The sequence below is a fragment of the Aricia agestis genome, chromosome 16 (assembly GCF_905147365.1).
Source record: "Aricia agestis chromosome 16, ilAriAges1.1, whole genome shotgun sequence".
NCBI lineage: Eukaryota > Metazoa > Arthropoda > Insecta > Lepidoptera > Lycaenidae > Aricia > Aricia agestis.
Window position 1 is genome coordinate 12,557,674 of NC_056421.1, and position 20,791 is coordinate 12,578,464.

Here is a 20,791-nt window from a genome sequence, read left to right on the forward strand (position 1 = left end):
CTGACGTAGTGTAAGCCGTCAGGAATAAGCTTTGACTAATGAGAATTCTAAATCTCTGACGACACAGTAATTATTTTATCCATGGCTTTACGTTTCTATTCTATAAAACACTTGTGGCAGTTGCAAAATCATGGAATTAATATTAAAATTATATTACTGACTGTCCTGGCAAACGTTGGTTTGCCATATTGTAAAGTATTTTGATTTTCGCCCATATTATTTTACTGAAGTGACTAAATAAGTATGGCATCATGGCAACGTCCATCGCTATCCCGTCGCACAAACAATGGTCGCCGTTAGTCTCGAGTTGTAATAATTATTTACTATTATTTATTCAACAAATGCACGCGTGCATCAATATAAAAAGTAGCCAGGTAGCCGATTTTCAGACCTACTGAATAGTGAATATGCATATAAAATTTGGTAAAAATCAGTAAAGCCGTTTTGGAGGAGTACGGTAACTAACATTGTGACACGAGAATTCTAATATATAGACATAAGATGACGATTATTTCTCGTTCTCTCTATCATATTATAACGCCTTTCCATATTTTTACGGAGAATAGAGTAACAAACTCAGTAGACTGAGAGGTTTGTTTAATTTATATCAATTGCTTAAGTTGATAACAATTCTATGCAAGCTTTACCGCGGCAGTCCCCAAGTGCCACACGTATTTTTTACACACATTACAAAAGAAAACAGGAAGCTATTAGGAACATTGTACAAAACAACCACCTCCAATGCAGCCGAAGCTTTACAGTTGGCTCTTACATTTGTTACCTTTGAAAAATTCGAACAAAGGACGCCATTGGGTTCGGAAAAAAAGACAATCTGAAGCTCGGAGTTCTCAAGTGTAATGTAAAATTGGTCCTGATTGCTACTTCTGAAACTTTAAGCAACGTTGCAGTGTTTTGACGAAAAAGTGACAGCTTTATACAGTAACAAAACTAAGTGATAACTTTAGGGTGTGTACGTGTTCCTTGTAGAGACTTCACTGTGAAAGGGGCAGCGCTAAAAGACCAACTTTTTTACTTTTGTATAAAGAAACTCGTTACACTGGGGCGTTTGCCCATACAAAAGTGAAAAGAAAAATTTCAGCGCTGACACTTTCACGGTGAACTCTCTACAAGGAACACATACACACCCTAAAGTATTAGTTTTACTTTTAATTACTTAGTTTTAGTTAGGGCATGAAGAGGTATCGGACAAAGAGAAACAATATCGCGTTTAAATTCAAAATTCAAATTATTTATTAAGCATAAAATAATAATAAAATACAATAGTATAAATGATCAAACGAACTTACCAAGTGAAGTTCGATCATTATTATATGAGTCGCTTCATTCGAAGATATATAATTAACCAAAGTAGTGCTTTGCATCCCGCTAGGCAAAACGCGTTTTTTTTTCTTTAGAGTATGTGGGTACTCGACAAAAATATATCGTCTGGTCACTCGTTCGTCAGCGCCCTCATTATGTTTAGAGAGAGATAATCCAAAAAATCTTTCTTTCTTTCTTTGGGTACTGCAGCAAACATAGTTTCGTGCAGACTGGGTGGGAGGGAGATTATATCTTCGAATGAAGCGACTCATATAATAATGATCGAACTTCACTTGGTAAGTTCGTTTGATCATTTATTATATTTCTTCGCTTCATTCTTCGATATATAATTAACCAAAGTAGATTTTCAGAGTAACGAAAGAAAGATTTTTTTTTTTACAAAATACAATATATTATATTATGTACTGGACACTGGTACATTATGAATTGAATAGTAATCATTATATTCGAGAAAGAATTTAACATTATGGCCATAAATAAAAATAATAGTCAGTAGAAACAAGACTTAAGAGACCTCTATGGTTTGTGATTCAAATGATAACATACTGGGATCATGGTGATTATATTATAACTGATTCAGCGAAACTTTGTTCGTCGATAAAATTATGGCTAAGGAAAATAGCGAAAGTATTGGAGTCGCTAGTCCTGCCTGTCGACTGTCGTCTTACTAATCGTGTCGAGTCGCAGTCCCCGTGTCGACGCTCGTATCGACGCCGCGCCGCTCTCGCACAGCACCTGCTTTATCCAGCGGCTAACCGACTGGGAGGTGGCTGTTCTATGCAGAGCGTTAAACGTTAGCAATAATAACCCGTACTGTAGCATTATCCTATTTAATATAATCTTGAATGACCATCGCACGGCGTAGTAATTTAAATATAACTTCTTTTTTTTTTTTTTTAATAAAAAAGAATTACTTATATAATTTAATAACATCACCGATCCGATCACGCCCGGGAGTTGATGTCCTTGTAATATTAATGTCGCTATTTAAAACCGTAATTTTTATTTTGCCGAGATTTATTAGGCAGAAAGTTTTAAGTCAATGACCAGTATTCAGTAGGTACAGAGTGCAAGAAAAAGCAAATAATTTATAAGTGGATCCCGGGTACTATACTACTCAGGTATGGGCTAGGATTTTTATTACCGGAAAGCTTCTTTTGAAAGACGGTTCACACATTCATCTGTGACCAACCAATAATGTCAACATTGTTCATAAACAATGACAGTGCACAGTGATGGCTGTAGAAGATATTGTATTACAGCCATTGTCAAATTCTTTGGCTAAGGTTCCGATGGAGCGGACGAAGATCGCTTCAAGAGTCCACTGCTTTAACTGGGTCCGGCTCTGTGGTCGTCGATAATGTGATTATTGCATATTAATATTATGATTGAAAGTTGAGAATATTGTGTTCTCAGTCCACCTGCAGGCTGAATATTTTAACAATTAGATATTATTCAAGAATAAGTGTGATTCTGTTATCGTATTTATCATTGCATATTTTATTTAGTATTAAAAATTTTAATCGCTGAAAAACCAGTTGCATTCCGCGGTGGGAGTCAGGAATCAGGATATGAAGGTGTCAAAACACCTATCAGTTGAGCTAGCTCACGAATAGTACACTGATTTAACTGTTCTATATTATTCCGTTTTAATAGTCATATATTATTATATAATATATTTAATATATAAAATTCTCCTGTCACGGTGCGCGTGGTTGAACCCTTCTGAAACGGCTCGACCGATTTTCGTGAATCTTAGCGAGCATATCGGCTAGGGTTGAGAATCGGACAACATCCACTCTTTATATTATTGGTAAGTAATATGTTACAACTCGAGACTGACGGCGACCATTGTTTGTGTGACGAGATAGCAATCATGTACTTTGCCAGGGTGGCATAGGTACTTATTTAATCACTTCAATAAAATAATAATATGGGCGAAATACTTAATATGGCAAAACAACATTTGCCGGGACAGCTAGTTATATTATAATAATATATATTATAGACGTTAAGGCTTAAATATTTACCTATTTGTTGTGGATTTAATACACCCATTGCACTATTAACAATCAAACGTAAACAAAAAAAGGGGCGCCTAACGCTGAAGAATTATCGCCTAGAACACTTGTTAAAGCGTGGTAAGTCTAGTAGTGATAAAGCATACGCTTGGTTTGGTTTCCCTTTTTTATATTTTTTGTCAAAAAAAAAAAAAAAAATATTAGCGCATCTGATAATCTGTACGTCAAGACTTAAGGCTCTTAATCCGTAAATTCGAAAAATCTTTCGATGGATTAGTGAGTTAATAGGAACCAAGAAGTAGGCTTTTAAATCTATTTTTGCTAGATATCCACTTTTGGGTATTGGCTTTAAAGCCGTACGGTAATTCTCCAAATTAATATGTAATTTCGAAATAAACTTACGAAGTGGTTTCAAATTTAAAATAATTCAGAAATAGTTTAAAATATAATACAATATTTTCCGCCGCTTTGTTTGGGGAAAAGAAAATCTTTGAAATAAGGTAACCTTCAGTGGGGGTACACGAAGATATAGTTTTCATATTCTAATAATTTATTGATGCCATGATGTATAATATATTAAGCTAGTGGTCCCCAATCTGTTTTTGTTTTTGGAACGAAGTTCCTTAATTTTTTTTTTTTTTTTTTCTCATGCGGGCCGCAAACATTTTTGGTCTTGGTGTCGCGGGCCGCAACAAATATTTTTAAGTTTAAAAATAACATTTTTCAAAATTAACGATTTACAAGTGAAAGACTTTCACGTTGACTTTGATTTTGCCGGTGGGCGTGAATTTCAAAATGGTTTAATATCACGCGGGCTACAAATAAAATCCCGGCGCGGCGGCCCGCATGCAGCCCGCGGGCTGCGGGTTGGGGATAGTTGTATTAAGCCCACAATAATCATAATAGTAACATCTGTAAAACATATATATAAAAATATCTGTCAGCACTACTGCTGCGGTGTTGAGCGTTTAGTCGACTCAACGCTCTTCGAACTCGAAGGTTTTGTAGCGGTACAGTACTAGCGGCGCCAGCCGACGGATACCAGCTCTCCCCCCCCCCCCCCCCCCCCCCTTCGGGTAGCGGGAAGGGTTTGCCAGAGCCCAAAAGATACCCGATTGATGGGATGTTCTAGTATGTCTCTGAGAACAAATACTGGAATTATCCAGCGAAACCATAATAATCTCGGTCTGATATTGAGACAAGACTTATCGAGTCTGAGTGTTATAGGTTTCCATTACGAAGTCATACGAAGTTGTCTTGTCTGATAATATATTATCTGATAAGTCTGATAATAATTAATATCGAGATAAGTCAGATACTGTTGATAAGTCTGATAATATCGAGACTGTCAGGTGAAATCTATTTAATGATAATATTAATAATCGATCGAAATTTAATCCATCTGCAACACTTATTATCAGGAATATTTTATAAGCAGTAGCTTATCTTAATTGTTTTTGGGGTCATTTAAAAACCATAATCTGTCGAATCCAACGAGGGTTCACCTAATGTCAGTAGGAGCCCTGGATCTATCCGGATCTGGTCCGGTTCTATCGGTGTCGGTACTCCGAATCCACTGGTTTAGGAGTGGGAAAGCTTCGGGTTCATTCATAACCTGATCGACCCGTATATCGGTCACTTTTAGTTATATTTCCCCGATTGATTGCTTAGTGACCTCAAAAAACTAAATATTGGGGTAGCTTAATTGCTTGTTATAATCGACTTATTTGTCGATAAAATATGTTACAAAAAATATTGAGGGTAGTAACTATCACGTTACGTAGATATTAAGTAAGTTTCGTTATACACTCGCGGTGTATCCCGAGTCCCAACATTGGTGCAAAACTTATTTAATAATAATAATTATATACCGGCAAACATAATAAATTATAATCGTAGTTCTATATTTAGAACATCGCGCGGGACGCGCATTGTTTGTTAACTTATGAGACTCGCAGTCAATCTAGTTATTAGCTCAAAATAGCTGTTCTCTATAAAACGGCAAAGATATGTAGTTCTATTTATAAAACTAAGAGCGCGAGAAAACGCGCGGTAGTTGCTAATTTTTATATTTAAACATTGTCGGAGACTCGTAGTGAATCCATACATTATGTTGATTTAAAAATATCAATATATTTTAAATTTAAATAGTAATTAACTCTCAGTTAACCCTCGTAAACCAGCCAACATATTATACTTCTATTTTTAGATAAAACATCGTCAGAGACCCGCAGTCAATTCCGATGCATAAGGATTGTGTTTAGAGACTCGCGGTCAATCCACACATTATGGCGGTTTATAAAACAACTCGCTGTTAATCCCCAAACCGGCCAACGCATAGTTCTATTTATAGAACAGATAAAACATCGTCAGAGACTCGCAGTCAATTCCAATGCATATAAATTGTGTTTAGAGACCCGCAGTCAATCCACACATTATGGCAGTTTATAAAATAACTTAATATAATTAAACACTTGCAGTAATTTACTTGCAGTTATTTACCCCAATCGGGCAAACATATAGTTCTATTTATAGAATAGGTAAAACATCGTCAGAGATCCGCAATCAATTCCGATGCATATAGAATATAGATTGTGTAAAAGAACTCTCGGTCCAAACACACTGTACTTATTGAGTCACAGTTGCAGTACATGCCGGTTAATAAAATGATTGCAGTAATCACCTGCAGTTATTTCCCCCAATCCAGAAAACATATAGTTCTATAATTCTATTTATAGAACAGATAAAGCATACATAATATTATAGATTGTGATAAAGACTCGCAGTCCAAACACATTGTACGTTTAATTGACTCGCGGTCGTAGTACAAGCCGGCTAGTATTGAATATAATTGGCTCGTCTAGGCCTCGGTAGTGCCTGCCGTTTATTTAAGTATTTAATAGTACTTACATGTATTTTCTTGTTACATGATAAAATAACACTGACTTTAGTTACTTACAACACTGACTCAATCATCTTAATAATAATAACCAATTTTCTTCTGAGCGCTGTCCTTTAGCATGGTTACTTAGTAAACGTGTTCGCGTTGCCTCGCGTTAACAAAGAATGAGGGCGCTGACGAACGAGTGACCAGACGATATATTTTTGTCGAGTACCCACATACTCTAAAGAAAAAAAAACGCGTTTTGCCTAGCGGGATGCAAAGCACTACTTTGGTTAATTATATATCGAAGAATGAAGCGAAGAAATATAATAAAAGCTAAGCATACATAGTCAAGAGGTTTTCTTTATCACTTCTATGTAGACTCACCGATCAAAATGTATGGAATTGACATTAGACGTGTCGAACATCAACTTCATATTATCGAACGCTTAATATGTCAATACATATATTTATAGTGACCGGCGAATCTATAAATAAGCGATAAAGTAAACGGTTAAATATGGTTAAATGGCCCGTACTATGGAAAGTGAGGTAACGCGTCGCTCCACTGCAATGTATTTACACCAAGTGTTGTTTTATCTTTATGCTTAAGAGCGCACCTGACCCAACTTGACTACATACTTAAACCTAGATCTCAAAATCTGTAAGGTCTAGAAAACTGATTTTTGGCACAAGTAACTTCAGTTCATGAAGATTAAATGCTCAAGACAAAAACACGATTACTCAAAAAATGCTACTTACATAGTTTCTTTATTACAAAAAACCTTGTTTTAGACACATTTTCGCTTGGATCTTCGAAGTTTGCTGTCTTTTCTTTAACATTTTTTAATATCTAAAAAGGCATTGATAAAACCTAAATTTGCTCAAAACACTTTTCATAATCATACTTATAATTCGTCTTTTATTCAAGTAAAACTAACTTATTTATTTATTTATTATTTATTTATTTATTTACCAATACAAACAATTAAAAAGACTTATACATAATATATTAAGCACTAACAAAAAAAAAACACGTAGGTTTAGTGACGTAGTACTAGTTAGTTTACGTCTAGTCTAAGTACAATGATAATTATATAATTATTATTAGAAGTAAGATGAGTGCATGTAATGGTAAGTTACTACTATAAATTACAAGAATAGTAACAAAGTTTTGAAAGAAAGTAGGATTTTATTTTTTATGTTAGAACGAGTAATGGAAGATTTTCATTCAGGAGGTAATTGGTTTAATAAGCGCGGTATTAGGTATTTCGCCGTCCTCTCGCCGTACACATTGCTCGCGCGCAGTGTACGGAGCCGGTTATGAGCGACTTGACGACGCGACTTGCGAACTTAGCGATGATTCCGCGCCGTCCTTTTTCACCTGGCATAATATTATGAAAGACGTGTGTGTGAACGAAAGGCGTGAGTGTAAAGAGAGAAGGACGATGTTTGATTTTTTGAATCAGGAGCGCTCTTAATATTACATCTATTTTCCAACGGTCACGAAGAACGGAAGATCTTGTGGTATATTTTATTAAAGCTTTTAAGCTGTACTAGGGTGGTCGTTTTTTAATGCATTATTTGGATTTTGATCTACGTAGAACTTATTTATTTTTTATTGAATTTGTCACAACGTATAGGCTATTCGAATTTAACCTCAACTTTTCCGAAAAAAAGGCTCGACGCTGCCACTTGCAAACACCTGAACAATTTATTATATTAACAAAATAACCATATTAAAACGTAGTTGTAGAGGGACATAAAATTACATTTCACAAACATTTAAAATCACATATGAATTGATGATTAACATTATGCAATATTGGTTCACACAAATGCGTATTGTGTGAACCAATACGTTCTGCGAAATAGTATGCAAACAATTATTTATATTACAAAAGCATTAATGCATATTCAAATATAAATATTATGTAATACAAGTTCATAATGTTTATTTAATCACTCTAATTTTAATATTATAACATTACTAGCTGTCCCGGCAAATGTTTCTTTGCCATATAAAGTATTTCGCTCGTATTATTTTATTGAAGTGACTAAATAAGTATGTCACCATGGCGACGTCCATCGCTAGCCCGTCGCACAAACAATAGTCGCCGTCAGTCTCGATTTGTAATAATTTACTAGGTATTATTTATTCAACAAATGCACTTATCAATATAAGAAGTACCAAGTAGCTTATTCTCAGACCCACTGAATATGCATGTAAAATTTGGTTAAAATTAGTATGCCGTTTCGGACCGCTTACTGATTTTTGACGGAAGCGGCCTAACATTGTGACACGAGAATTTTATATATAAGATTATAGTTATAGGTTATGGATGTTGTTTTTATTATTGACATAACTTAGGCTCGATTTAAATGCGTCCGCGCGAATTAGAGGTTTGGCCGCTGCCGCTTGCTGAGATGAGTGGAAGAAGCAGGTGAGTAACATTTAAAAAATGCCGTTTGTTCAATGAGGTTTAAGGGTGAAGCCAAACGAGCGTAATTTGTGAGTTGTGAGTCGCAGAATTTCGGCTGGCAGAAATTCTGCTGCATTCAGTTTCATACAAAAGTCCTATTTGATTCACACGAGCGTGTTTTGTATGAAAAGATATTTACGCGACCGCAATTCTGCGACTCACAACTCTCAAATTACGCTCGTTTGGCTTCACCCTTAGGGTCGGAAAAATGATTTGGAATCAAAAAATGTGGATTTAATGTATAGCCAGATTTAGTAGCCCGATGATGAAGTGGGAAAGTTACAAGGTTTGTTCAAATTATAAGGGAAAAAATGAGAAATTGTTCTTATGGTATAAAATGTTAGTTATGTGGTCCTTCCACTCACGTCTTAAATTGTAATCATATAATTATGTAAATAGCGGCGAGCTCACACCGATTCTGAACTCGAGTTGTTGCGGCTAAACCGCTCGTAAGACGTGGATGATTGTAACGCGGGTCCTCAAATTAATCATCAAAAGCGATTCACGCAATGTATGGACACACCCTTAGGGTCAATTTATAATAGCGCAGAGTCGAAGCGAAGCGAAACAAATTCCCAAAAACTGAACTCAGAAAATTTAACCTTAACTCCAGAGCGAAACGCATACTTCTGCGAGGCCAATCAGCGTTGGTCGGGCGGATTCACGCGAATTCGTGCGGATGCGGGCGCCTTTTTAAATTCTCAGAAGTGATAAAGTGCGTTAACGCTACGGAGTTAAGGTTGAATTTGTTATGTTCAGTTTTAATAATTCACTTCGATGCGCTTCGACTCTGCGCTAGCATAAATTGACCCTTATAGCTTTAGATAACAAAGTTTTCCGAGTCGTTTGGACAACAGATAAAGAAAGGTTAGTAAGACATATTCGATTTAGAAAGTTCTATAATAAAACTAAATAACAAAAGATGTAGTTTACTTAGCTAAACACTTTGTCAATGATAATATCTCGAAGGCCTAAGTTTTTCATGGTTTTTCTTAGCCAAAATGCCTTCCTTAGTTTGACACCGAAATTCTAAGTTTATTTTAGATGTTCATCATGATTATAATAATCATGCGGAAACTGTATATTTTTTTTTTAAATTGTACATAAAAAGTTAATATGTATTTTTGCTTTTTATGATAAGTACTACTTAAATATGAAGTGTTACGCCACTAAATATATTCTTTACTAAACGTTCCGCGCGGCTTCGCCCGCGTCAAATTAGACATTTCACAGGCAAAATATTAGTCCACAAAAAATAGCCTGTGATCCTTCACGTGGTCTACTTCTTATCTGTGCCAAATAACAGAAAAATTGCTATAGTAGTTCGTGAGATAAGCCCTTTCAAATAATTTCCCCCGTTTTTACAAATTTTCCTCTATTTCTTCGCTATTAGTCTTAGCGTGATGAAATATAGCCTATAGCCTTCCTTGATAAATGGGCTATCTAACACTGAAAGAATTTTTCAAATCGGACCAATAGTTCCTGAGATTAGCGAGTTCAAACAAACAAACTCTTCCGCTTTATAATATTATTATTAAGTACGGTATAGATTTTGAGTCTCATGAAGGAAAAACCCATATTGTCTTCGAATCTTAGAAAAAGACTTTTTAAAGGTCTTATGCATTTTTTTTCGTACAAACTATTTTTGTAGTCCTAAAAAAATTTACCGAGACTACCGTTGTAGAGTAAGAGCCCGCGAGAGCAAGACCTTCCTTCGTTTTGTAGGGCCGAAAGTTTACCTGTTTGTGGCCTTCACAGAGGTAATAACGACCAGCAACTATGGAGTTTCGTTTGCGGTTACTTTTGGAGGTATCCAGTTCTGAAGGTCTACCTGACCTTCAAGAAAGAGTAAAGCTCAATTCTTCGTGGTAAGTGGACGAATCTCGAGTTCCAATGCCGGAAATTTTTGACAGTTGCTTCCCACTGCTAGACACCTTCAAAGTCTAATACTTTAAGAAAGTTTAAGGGTGGGAAGCAACTGTCAAAAATATCCGGCACTGGAAGACGAGATTCCTCCACTTACCGCGTAGAATATAAGCTATAAAATTGAGCTTTACTCCTTCTCGAAGGTCAGGTAGACCTTCAGAACTGGATACCTCCTAAAGTTACCGCGAATGAAACTCCATAGGTGCTGGTCGCTCTTACCTCTTTAAATGGCACAAACAGGTAAACTTTCAGCTTCATGAAACGAAGGAACGTCTGGCCCTCGCGGGCTCTTGGTCAATTGGCAGTTATCCTAAACAAATTTAAGAAAGATAAAATTAATATTTAGCCGGGGGTACGTAAAGAAAATTATGGGGGAATATTTAATGTTGTTAGAAATTTGAATAGGAATGTAGGTACACAGGCTAATTAATATAAATGAAAAAGAAAATTATTCATGAGAATCCTTAAAAAATGTTTGATAATTTGTCGGAAAATTAATGTTAAAGAGACGTACTTTTGTTTTGAGAGAACCTTTATATTGTTGACACACCACAATATAAATAGTACAATTACTATTATCTGAAAAGAAAATTATTTAAGTAATAAATGATTATTATGGTAAACATTTACTGTTATTTCAGTTAATATGTATTTTAATTATTATTATAATCTAGTACTAGATGACGCCCGGAACTCCGTTGTGCCAAAATTCGTATATCGCGCGGGAACCGTAAATTTTTCCAGGTTGAAAAATATCCAATATCCATTCCTGGAACTCAAAGTATCGCCATTTCAAATTTCATATAAATCTATTCAGTGGTTTGGGCGTGAAAATGTAACAAACGGACTTTTGCCTTATAATATAAGTAGATCTAGAAACTTTAAGTGTCGCCGCATACGGGCCACACGCGACATCCACAAACGCCGTTTTAAGCTAGTCTATTGGTCATAAAGTGAATCGTTGTAGCGTGTGGCGGCCAGACTGGCATCGAAAAATGTATGAAAACTACAGAAAATATGCCGGTAGCGGCGTTTTGTGGTTGTGGCCGGTGGCCCGTGTGCGGGCCCTAATGCTTGGGCTTCATTACCACATAAGCTGTTCTGCGACTTGCGAGGCATATTGTGTTTTAATTTGTTTTTTTTTTGTTGATCGTGGACAGACAAATAAAGTTTTGACAAATAAATTGGTTCTAAAAACGCATCCCCCTCTACGCAACACTATTGGAAAGGCATACTTATTGCTTAAGGCCTGATTACACCTACAGTAGAGTGGCGAGAAAATGCTCACGGCCGATGCCAAGCACTCAGTATGTTTTTAGGGTTCCGTACCCAAAGGGTAAAAACGGGACCCTATAACTGAGACTCCGATGTCTGTCCGTCTGGCTGTATGTCAAGAACCGCTATAGCTAGACTTTTGAAATTTTCACAGATTGTGTATATCTATTGCCGCTATAACAACAAATACTAAAAACAAAATAAAATAAATATTTAAGGGGGGCACCCATACAACAAACGTGATTTTTCGGCTTTTTTTGCTCGTAATTCAAAATAGAAATAGGTGGGCACTTGAAATATTCACAAAATCTTTAGATATATTTGTAAGGTAATGCTTATTAAGAAAATTAAAATAAAATAAATAATTCGGGGGGCTTCCACACAACAAACACTATTTTTTCGCTCTATAACGGTACGGAACCCATCGTGCGTGAGTCCGACTCGCACTTAGCCGATTATTTATGGATGTACTCAGCTAGGAACACTGAATCGCCACCCTACTCGATAGATGTAATCAGGCCCATAAATACTTATAGAAGTCTCAGGCCCAAAAAATTGCGTTGTCACTACGCCCATAATTTTCCCAGGTGGGTCAAACAGCTACACTAATACACTATACTACTAGAAATAGTGAAGTGTATTAGTAACTACAGAAGCTCGATGAAAGGATAAAACCGATCCAAGAGGAAAACGAACGGCTACAATTGGAGGTGGAGAAACTGAATACCAAATTGTTAAACATGGAAGTCAACAGCAAGAGAAAAAACATAATAATTCACGGCCTCCCGGAGTCCGAAAATGAAAATAACGAAGTCTTGAGCTCCTTAGTGATATCTACATTAAATGAAATTGATGTGAAAATTGAGTCAGGCGAAATAGATAGACTGCTACGTCTGGGGAAAAAAGATGTAAATATAAGAAAAGCTCGACCAATCCTTCTTGCTACAACTACACTGCAAAGAAAGATACAAATAATGAAAAACAAAAAGAAAATGAAATCAACCTACTACATTACTCACGATTTACCAAAAGCAGTGTTACAAAAGAAGAAGGAATCCAAGATTCAAAATGCAAATAGAAATGAAAACGAGAAAAGAAAGAGAATGGACACCCCTAGCCCCAAAAACCAGAACTTGGCAACTTCGAAATTTCCTAAAACAACAAAAACCAACTTCCAAAAAGATGCAAACCAAATAGATGCCTTTCAATATATGCGAGAAAGATCTTATTCCTTCTCCGAAAAAAACACACACCGGAACTAAGAAAAGAAAAATTATAGGAGCAGTTGGAGAAAATTTTTCTAAACATCCTAACAACAAGAGCAAACCAAAACAGACAAATAACCATGTCACTAAAAACATTGCTAAGCCTAAGAGAAAACAACCACTGCCCCTAACTCTTTTTCAGTGTCCTCCGGGCCGGCTAGTCACCGGAACTTCGGTGGAGGATGTAGACTACAGCCCCCCAGTAACAAAGCGTGAACAAAGTTTAATTGCCACGAGCCTCAATGTAAGGACCCTTATGTCAGATGCACGGATAACAGAACTCGAGTATGCTATGGAAAAAATAAAATGGGATGTGTTAGGCATCTGCGAAACTAGAAGAAAAAATGAAGAAATATTAGAGTATCCTGGATATATCCTTTACCATACAAATAGTAATCATGGCTTATACGGAGTTGGCTTTTTGGTAAAAAAACAATTGAAAAACAACATTATATCCTTTAAAAGCTATTCTGACAGAGTAGCATCTCTAGAACTAGCATTACAAGATCAAGATCCCTTGTCTTTAATCCAATGCTATGCACCCACTGAAAAATGTAAAGAAGAAGAATTAAAAGAATTTTATAAAACATTAGAAATGGCAACGGAAACAATACATACAAAAAACCTAATAATTATGGGTGACTTCAATGCTCAGATCGGAGAGTCACAAAAAGGAGAAGAATTAGCTTTTGGAAAGTACTCACATGGAAAAAGATCAAGACACGGACAAAGGTTAGTAGAATTTGCTTTAGAAAAAAACCTAAAATTTACAAATAGCCTATTTAAAATAAGAAAAGGCCGAAAGTGGACGTGGTGTTCACCAAATGGCTTACACCATACCGAAATAGATTACATACTCACCTCACAAAACTTGAAAATACAAAATTTTGACATAATCCAAAATTTAAATTTTAATACGGACCACAGATTAATTAGATGCAAAATATTTACTAGAAAGAAAATTAAGAGAATGTATATAAAACCAACCACACAATTTACCAGGAATTTACCAACTCTGACTAGAGAAAGTGGGATCCGATGGGAAGAACAACTTACCACTGCCATAGAAACATCATCTGAAGTTCAAATACAATATGATAATTTTGAGAAGGTAATAACTAAATTATTTTCACAGATACCTAAGGATCAGAAAATCAAAACAGATGCCGATGATAATAACCTAAAAACACTTCTGGATGAAAGACGAAAACTATACAAAGAAAATAGAACAAGAATGGTCAAAAGTAGAATAACAACGCTGAGCAAAATGATAAATAGAAACATTACAGATAGGAAAAGAGCACACAGAAAGAAAACTCTAGAAAATTATATTCAAAAAACAGGAGCTGTGAAAAAAGCCTATAAAGATCTACGACAAACAACAAAGTGGACACCACATCTCACCAGCCGTACCGGGAATGAGATAACTAACCGGCAAGACATAATAGAAGAAGCAACTCAATTCTACAGAAAGCTTTACTCTACGGAAGCAAGTTCTACATTCAAAAAATATATTTCAGAAAACAGGAAACCTGAAACCAAGACCTTACCTTCCATATTGCTAGCGGAGATAGAACAAGCCATCAAATCTCAAAAAAACGATAAAGCACCTGGAGAAGACCTCATAACTAATGAACTATTAAAATCTCTGTCAGAATCTCTACAAAGACCATTGCAATCAATGTTTAACAACATTCTGGAAAAGAGAAATACTCCAAATCAATGGTCAAAATCTACAATGACATTACTTTATAAGAAGGGAGATAGAGCTAACCTAGACAATTATAGACCAATTAGTCTGATGAGCAATGTTTACAAGGTTTTTTCAAAGATCATTCTTGGGAGACTCACAAAGAACTTAGATGAGAATCAGCCACGAGAACAGGCAGGATTTAGAAAAAACTATTCAACAATAGACCATATACATGTTGTTACTCAACTAATAGAAAAATGTAATGAATTTGGAAGGACCTTGTACATTTGTTTGGTAGACTTTACGAAGGCGTTTGATTCACTGGAACACAATGCCATATGGGAAGCCCTAAGAAGCCAAAATGTAGATGAAGAGTATATAGAGATTTTATATAGCATATATTGCAAGATATGGTCCAAAATAAGATTGGAAAGAGTAGGAGAAGAGTTCCCAATAAACAAAGGAGTGAGACAAGGAGATCCCCTCTCACCTAAAATATTTTCGGCTGTACTGGAAATGGTATTTAGAAACATTAATTGGACAAATCAAGGAATAAAAATTGATGGAGAATTCCTTAGCCATTTACGCTTTGCTGACGATATTGCCATATTTGCTGAAGACAGTAAACAACTAGAAAACATGATAAAAGACCTAGAAAGGGAGAGCAAGAAAGTGGGCTTGTCATTAAATGCTTCTAAAACAAAAATTTTAACTAACAGTAGACAACAACCTATAAGAGTGAACGATCAAGATATAGAATATGTGAAAGAGTATATTTATCTAGGACAGTCAATTTCCTTTAAAGACCAGACAGAGAAAGAAACTGATAGACGAATAGCAATTGCTTGGAAAAAATTCTGGAGTTTAAAAGAAATCATGAAAAATAGAGAGGTGAGCATAGATGTTAAAAGTAAACTATTTAATATTGTCATTCTACCGTGCTTAACTTACGGCTGTCAAACTTGGTCCTTACGGAGGAAAGATGAAGACAAGATAGCAATCCATCAACGCAAAATGGAAAGGAGCATGCTGGGCATAAAGATAATAGATAAAATCAGAAATGAAACTATAAGGAGCAAGACTAAGGTCGCAGATGTTTTACAGAAAATTAGAATGCTTAAATGGAATTGGGCAGGACATGTAATCAGAATGGACAATGGAAAATGGACTAATAAAATAACAGAATGGCAACCGAGGGAAGGACAGAGAAAAAGAGGGAGACCAAGAAAAAGATGGGAGGATATATTCAAGGAAAAATGTGGATTAAATTGGAGAAGGAAAGCGAGAGACAGAGATACCTGGAGAAGACTGGGGGAGGCCTACGCCAAAGAGGCGACTTCCACATCTTAGGTTTAAGGAATTACTAATAAGATATTGCTAAACTAATATTACTATTATTATTAAAATTATAATTGAAAAATCTTTAATATTAACAAGTTAAATGTTTAAAACAATTGTTGTGATACCAATAATAATGATTTAAGAAAATATATATTAATGTGTAATTCTAATAAAATTATTAATGTAGCAACATTCTAATATAATTATAATAATTAAAAATGTAGCAATATTCCTGTATGGTGGTAGAATAAAGGCTATTTTTATTTTTATTTTTTATTTATTTTTATTTATTTATTAGTAACTACACACTAATGCGCTACACTACTAGAAATTTACATGCCTTTGCTCGTTTTCGTTCTAATGCAACGTAATCGTAGTCTCAGTCATTAATCATTTAATGGTGTTAACGCCTCTGTGGTCCAGTGGTTTAAAGCGTGGCTCTTGACTTGGAGGTCATGGGTTCGATTCCCGCGTTGGAAGCATGTTATATCCAAGTTTGGTTAGAACAATGCAGGCTGATCACCTGATTGTCTGACAAGAAAGATGATCCATGCGTCGGATGGGCATGTAAAAAGTCGGTCCTGCGCTTGATCCCTCGCCAGTCGTGTCGGTCTTCCGTCTCACTTGGTTATGAGAGTAAAGGAATAGAGAGTGCTCTTGTGTACTGCGCACACACTTGAGCACTATTAAAATCACTCCTGCGTAACTGGCCTGGTTTCAATGAAACCGGCCACCGTCATCGAAACCGGTGTGGGAGTCATTATATTTAATGGTCGAATCATTAATAGACGGCGTATTGTGCCATCGATTTTGGTGCTCGGTGCAGGTACGATTATTTTCGCCCATTTATTTCACCAACTATTTTCACCATTCGCCGTGTCGTGGATTTATATGGCCATCGCTTAGCTAAATCTCCGGGTTACTATCAGCGCGAAACCCAATCGCTTATTTTAAAATCCCTTTGTCTTTAAAATGCTATCGATTTAAATGGTTCCACGAATAAATTGAAGATTCTAAGCATGTTGTATGAAGCTTATGTGAACATCATGTTATGTGTACTATTTTGTATTTTTGTTATTTTTACTACCTTCATTAAAAAAAAATGTGGCACTCGGCGACTGCCGCGGTAAAGCTATTGCATAGCATTATTTATCAAGTTATGCAATTATAATTCGCATACATTTATTCGCACGCATACAAACACCGTGCCGAAATCTGCCGAACTGAAACGATGCACGCCTTTCACGGCCTCACCGCTGTGCCGGTCGGAGTAGTTGGGTTTATTTTCGTTACATAATTTCTTTATTTGTTCGCTGCGCTCGAATGGCTGCGATAAAAACTATGCAATAGTTTAATAAAATTTAATAAATTAAATAGCCCTCGCTATAATTGTAAAGCAGTAGAAATGCTGACGATGTTCGTAATAAAATTAATAATAGTCTAAATAACATGAAGTATTTAACATAATAATATTGGAAATTTATTTCACAGCTGAGAAGTTACGATGCAATAGACACGTAACGTAAGTTTATTTTATTTTATTTTTATTTATAACAACTTTTTTGGTGAGGGCTATACAAATTGTGATAAAAAGTCAGAATTTTTAAACGCATCTAAAGCGTGTAAAAGCTCTTTTTACTCGATATTCCAGACTGTCTGTTAGAGAATGGTATAAAAAGCCCAAAAAGTCCATTGTTGTCCACTCCTGGACAATATTTCAGCACATTTTTGGAGTCAGATATAATTGAAGTTTAAATTGAAATAACGATGATAAAATAAAGGTTGGGTAAAGTTGAGATAGTTTAAATTCTTACATAAAAATAAGAGTCATAAAACTTATCTCAGCTCTACAGGGATCTTTTGGCGTTTAAAATTAGAAGTTACGCCGCTATCTTGTGCTTCAAGATCCTTGCAGGTCTATATTATTGAGTAGATTATTGTGGATTATATCATTAAAATAGAAAAAAATCACATTGCATCGTATTTTACTAAAAGAAGCACGTATCTAAATAAAAAATAATATTAGTTCCTTACATATTATTATGAAATTGGCGTTTTGTTTTACAGGCCACTTTGATCTCAAATATCTCCTCTTTGGTTAATTTATTTCATATTTAGTACATTTGAGTTTCCAAAACTGTCATTCATTTGTTTTTTTTCTTGATTATTTTTTCTTTGGAGTCGTTCATATCGCAGAATGGAAAAATTGAAATATCGCTTTATTTACGAACGAGCATTTGCCCGTGGCTTCGCTCGCGTTAAGAAGTATTATTATTTACTAACTTTCATCCCCTATTTTAACCCCTTGGAGGTGGAATTGATCAAAATCCTTTCTTAGCGGATGCCTACGTCATAATATCTACCTGCTTGCCAAATTTCAGCCCGATCGGTCCAGTGGTTTGGGCTGTGCGTTGATAGATCACCATGTCAGTCAGTCACCTTTGAGTTTTATATATAAAGATAATATGAGTTCTACCGTGGCACGAGTGCTGCAGAAACAGCTCGAAGAATTAACAATGTGTATGGCGCTGGTGTCGCAAAAGAAAACACGGTACGGTTTTGGTTCCAACGTATTCGTTCTGGAAATTTGACCTTGAGAACAAGCCCCGTGGATGAGTCGAGACCAAAAAGAAGATTCAAAGAATTTATTGACTCTCATCCCTCCGTTTTTTTTAGTAAAGGGATTAACAAACTACCCTTAAGATGGCAAAAATGCATCGATAACAATGGTACATACTTGATTAATCAAATATATTATACAAAAAAAATCGACTTTATAGTCCTCCCATACAAAACGCCAATTTCATATTATGTAAGGACCTAATATTATAATACCCCCTGTTTCACCACTTCGCTATAAGTATCGGATAGGCTATCCACAACAGACTTATCTGACAGATACTCCATACTCTATCTGTCAAATAAGTGTCAGATAGCCTATCCAACACTTATCAGGAAGTGGTGAAACAGGTAGATAAATACAGTTCTAAATTACAATCAATCATCGACATAAAATGCACAACATAAATAAAATGAGTCGAGAAGATTATCAGCTAATGGATGTTATGCGGCCATTTTACAACGTGTTACATAGCCGCCATTATACAATACAGTAAGGAAATAAAAAGTATATAGTTTCTGTATCATCGCTTAGTGAAACCTTCTTGTTACTTGTATTAAACGTCACTTATACAGGGTGTAACAAAACATAAGTGATAGTATATATTTTTTTATTATTATAGCTCCCACACCGCTTTCAGTGACGGTGGCCCGTTTCATTGAAACCAGGCCAGCTACGCAGGATTAATTTTATAGTGCCCTAGTGTGTGAGCAGTATACAAGAGCACTTTCTATTCCTTTACTCTCATAACCCAGTGGGACGGAAGACCGACACGACCGGCGAGAGATCAGGCGCAGGAACGAGTTTTTACATGCCCATCCGACGCATGGATCATCTTACTTGTCAGACAATCAGGTCATCAGCCTGCATTGTCCTAACCAAACTTGGAAATAACATGTTTCCAACGCGAATCGAACCCACGACCTCCGAGTCAAGAGCCGCGCTCTATACCACCAGACCACAGAGGCGTAATAAGGCGATAATAATATTTTAGGGAGTATGTAAGTCCCCTGTATTGAGTTCACAGTAAAAGTTGCAGCGATGAAAGAGCACCTTTTTTTAAAACTTTTGTATGGGTAAATTATTGACGCGCTTGCCCATACGAATCAATAAAAAATCTCTTTCAGCGCTGCAACTTTTACAGTGAACTCTATATAAGGGACACTTACACACCCTAAAGTTAGTTTTATTACATTCTCTACATTATATATATATATTTTTATGAAATAAGGGGGCAAACGAGCAAATGGGTCACCTGATGGAAAGCAAATTCCGTCGCCCGTGGACACTCGCAGCATCAGAAGAGCTGCAGGTGCGTTGCCGGCCTTTTAAGAGGGAATAGGGTAATAGGGGAGGGTAGGGATAAAATACGAGGTACTCATAATAACATATCAAACGTAAATAACCCTGAAATTTCATGATCCTACTTGGAATAAGTAAAAAGTTATGCACAATTTAGACTTTGAATTGATCTCCTGTAAAGTTGTCGTTTTTCACATCCGACATTGTTAATAGTCATGGGCGAATTGCATAGTTTAAGAATTTGAGTCATAGCTAAACTTCCAATACAAAATTACTCTTATTTAACTCCAAGACTGAAAACATGTTTTATTTTTTGAACTAGTTCAAAGTTCTTTAGAACTAAAGTTCGTCTGTGATTTATTCATTCGAACGATCTTCAAAGATTAATCTTTGTAAAAAACAAGCTTTAAAGCTTCATAAAGTTTTCTGAAGCAACAATTATTATTAAAATAGGAAGTATAACGATTACTTCGCAAGTTTCACTCTAATCTCAGTAGTAGGTACTTAAATTTAATATAAAATATTGTTACAAAAGGGATGGCTCAAGAAACGATTCTGCTTCCTATCTGAAATCTTATCTTTAGCGCCATTATTTTTGTGTGAAAATCCTTTTTTGTGATTACAGAAAAAAAGTTAAGTT

The 20,791-nt window shown here is 35.8% G+C and overlaps 1 protein-coding gene and 1 long non-coding RNA gene across 2 annotated transcripts in view; one reads left to right on the forward strand and one right to left on the reverse strand.

Moving 5' to 3' along the window:
• Window positions 1–20,791, reverse strand: part of LOC121734628 (connectin-like) — a 143,910-nt gene that overhangs the window by 33,102 nt on the left and 90,017 nt on the right. The window lies entirely within an intron of this gene.
• LOC121734630 lies at window positions 950–20,014 on the forward strand. The gene is made up of 3 exons (XR_006036769.1): window positions 950–968; window positions 1,179–1,183; window positions 19,856–20,014. It is a non-coding gene; the product is annotated as an uncharacterized LOC121734630 (long non-coding RNA).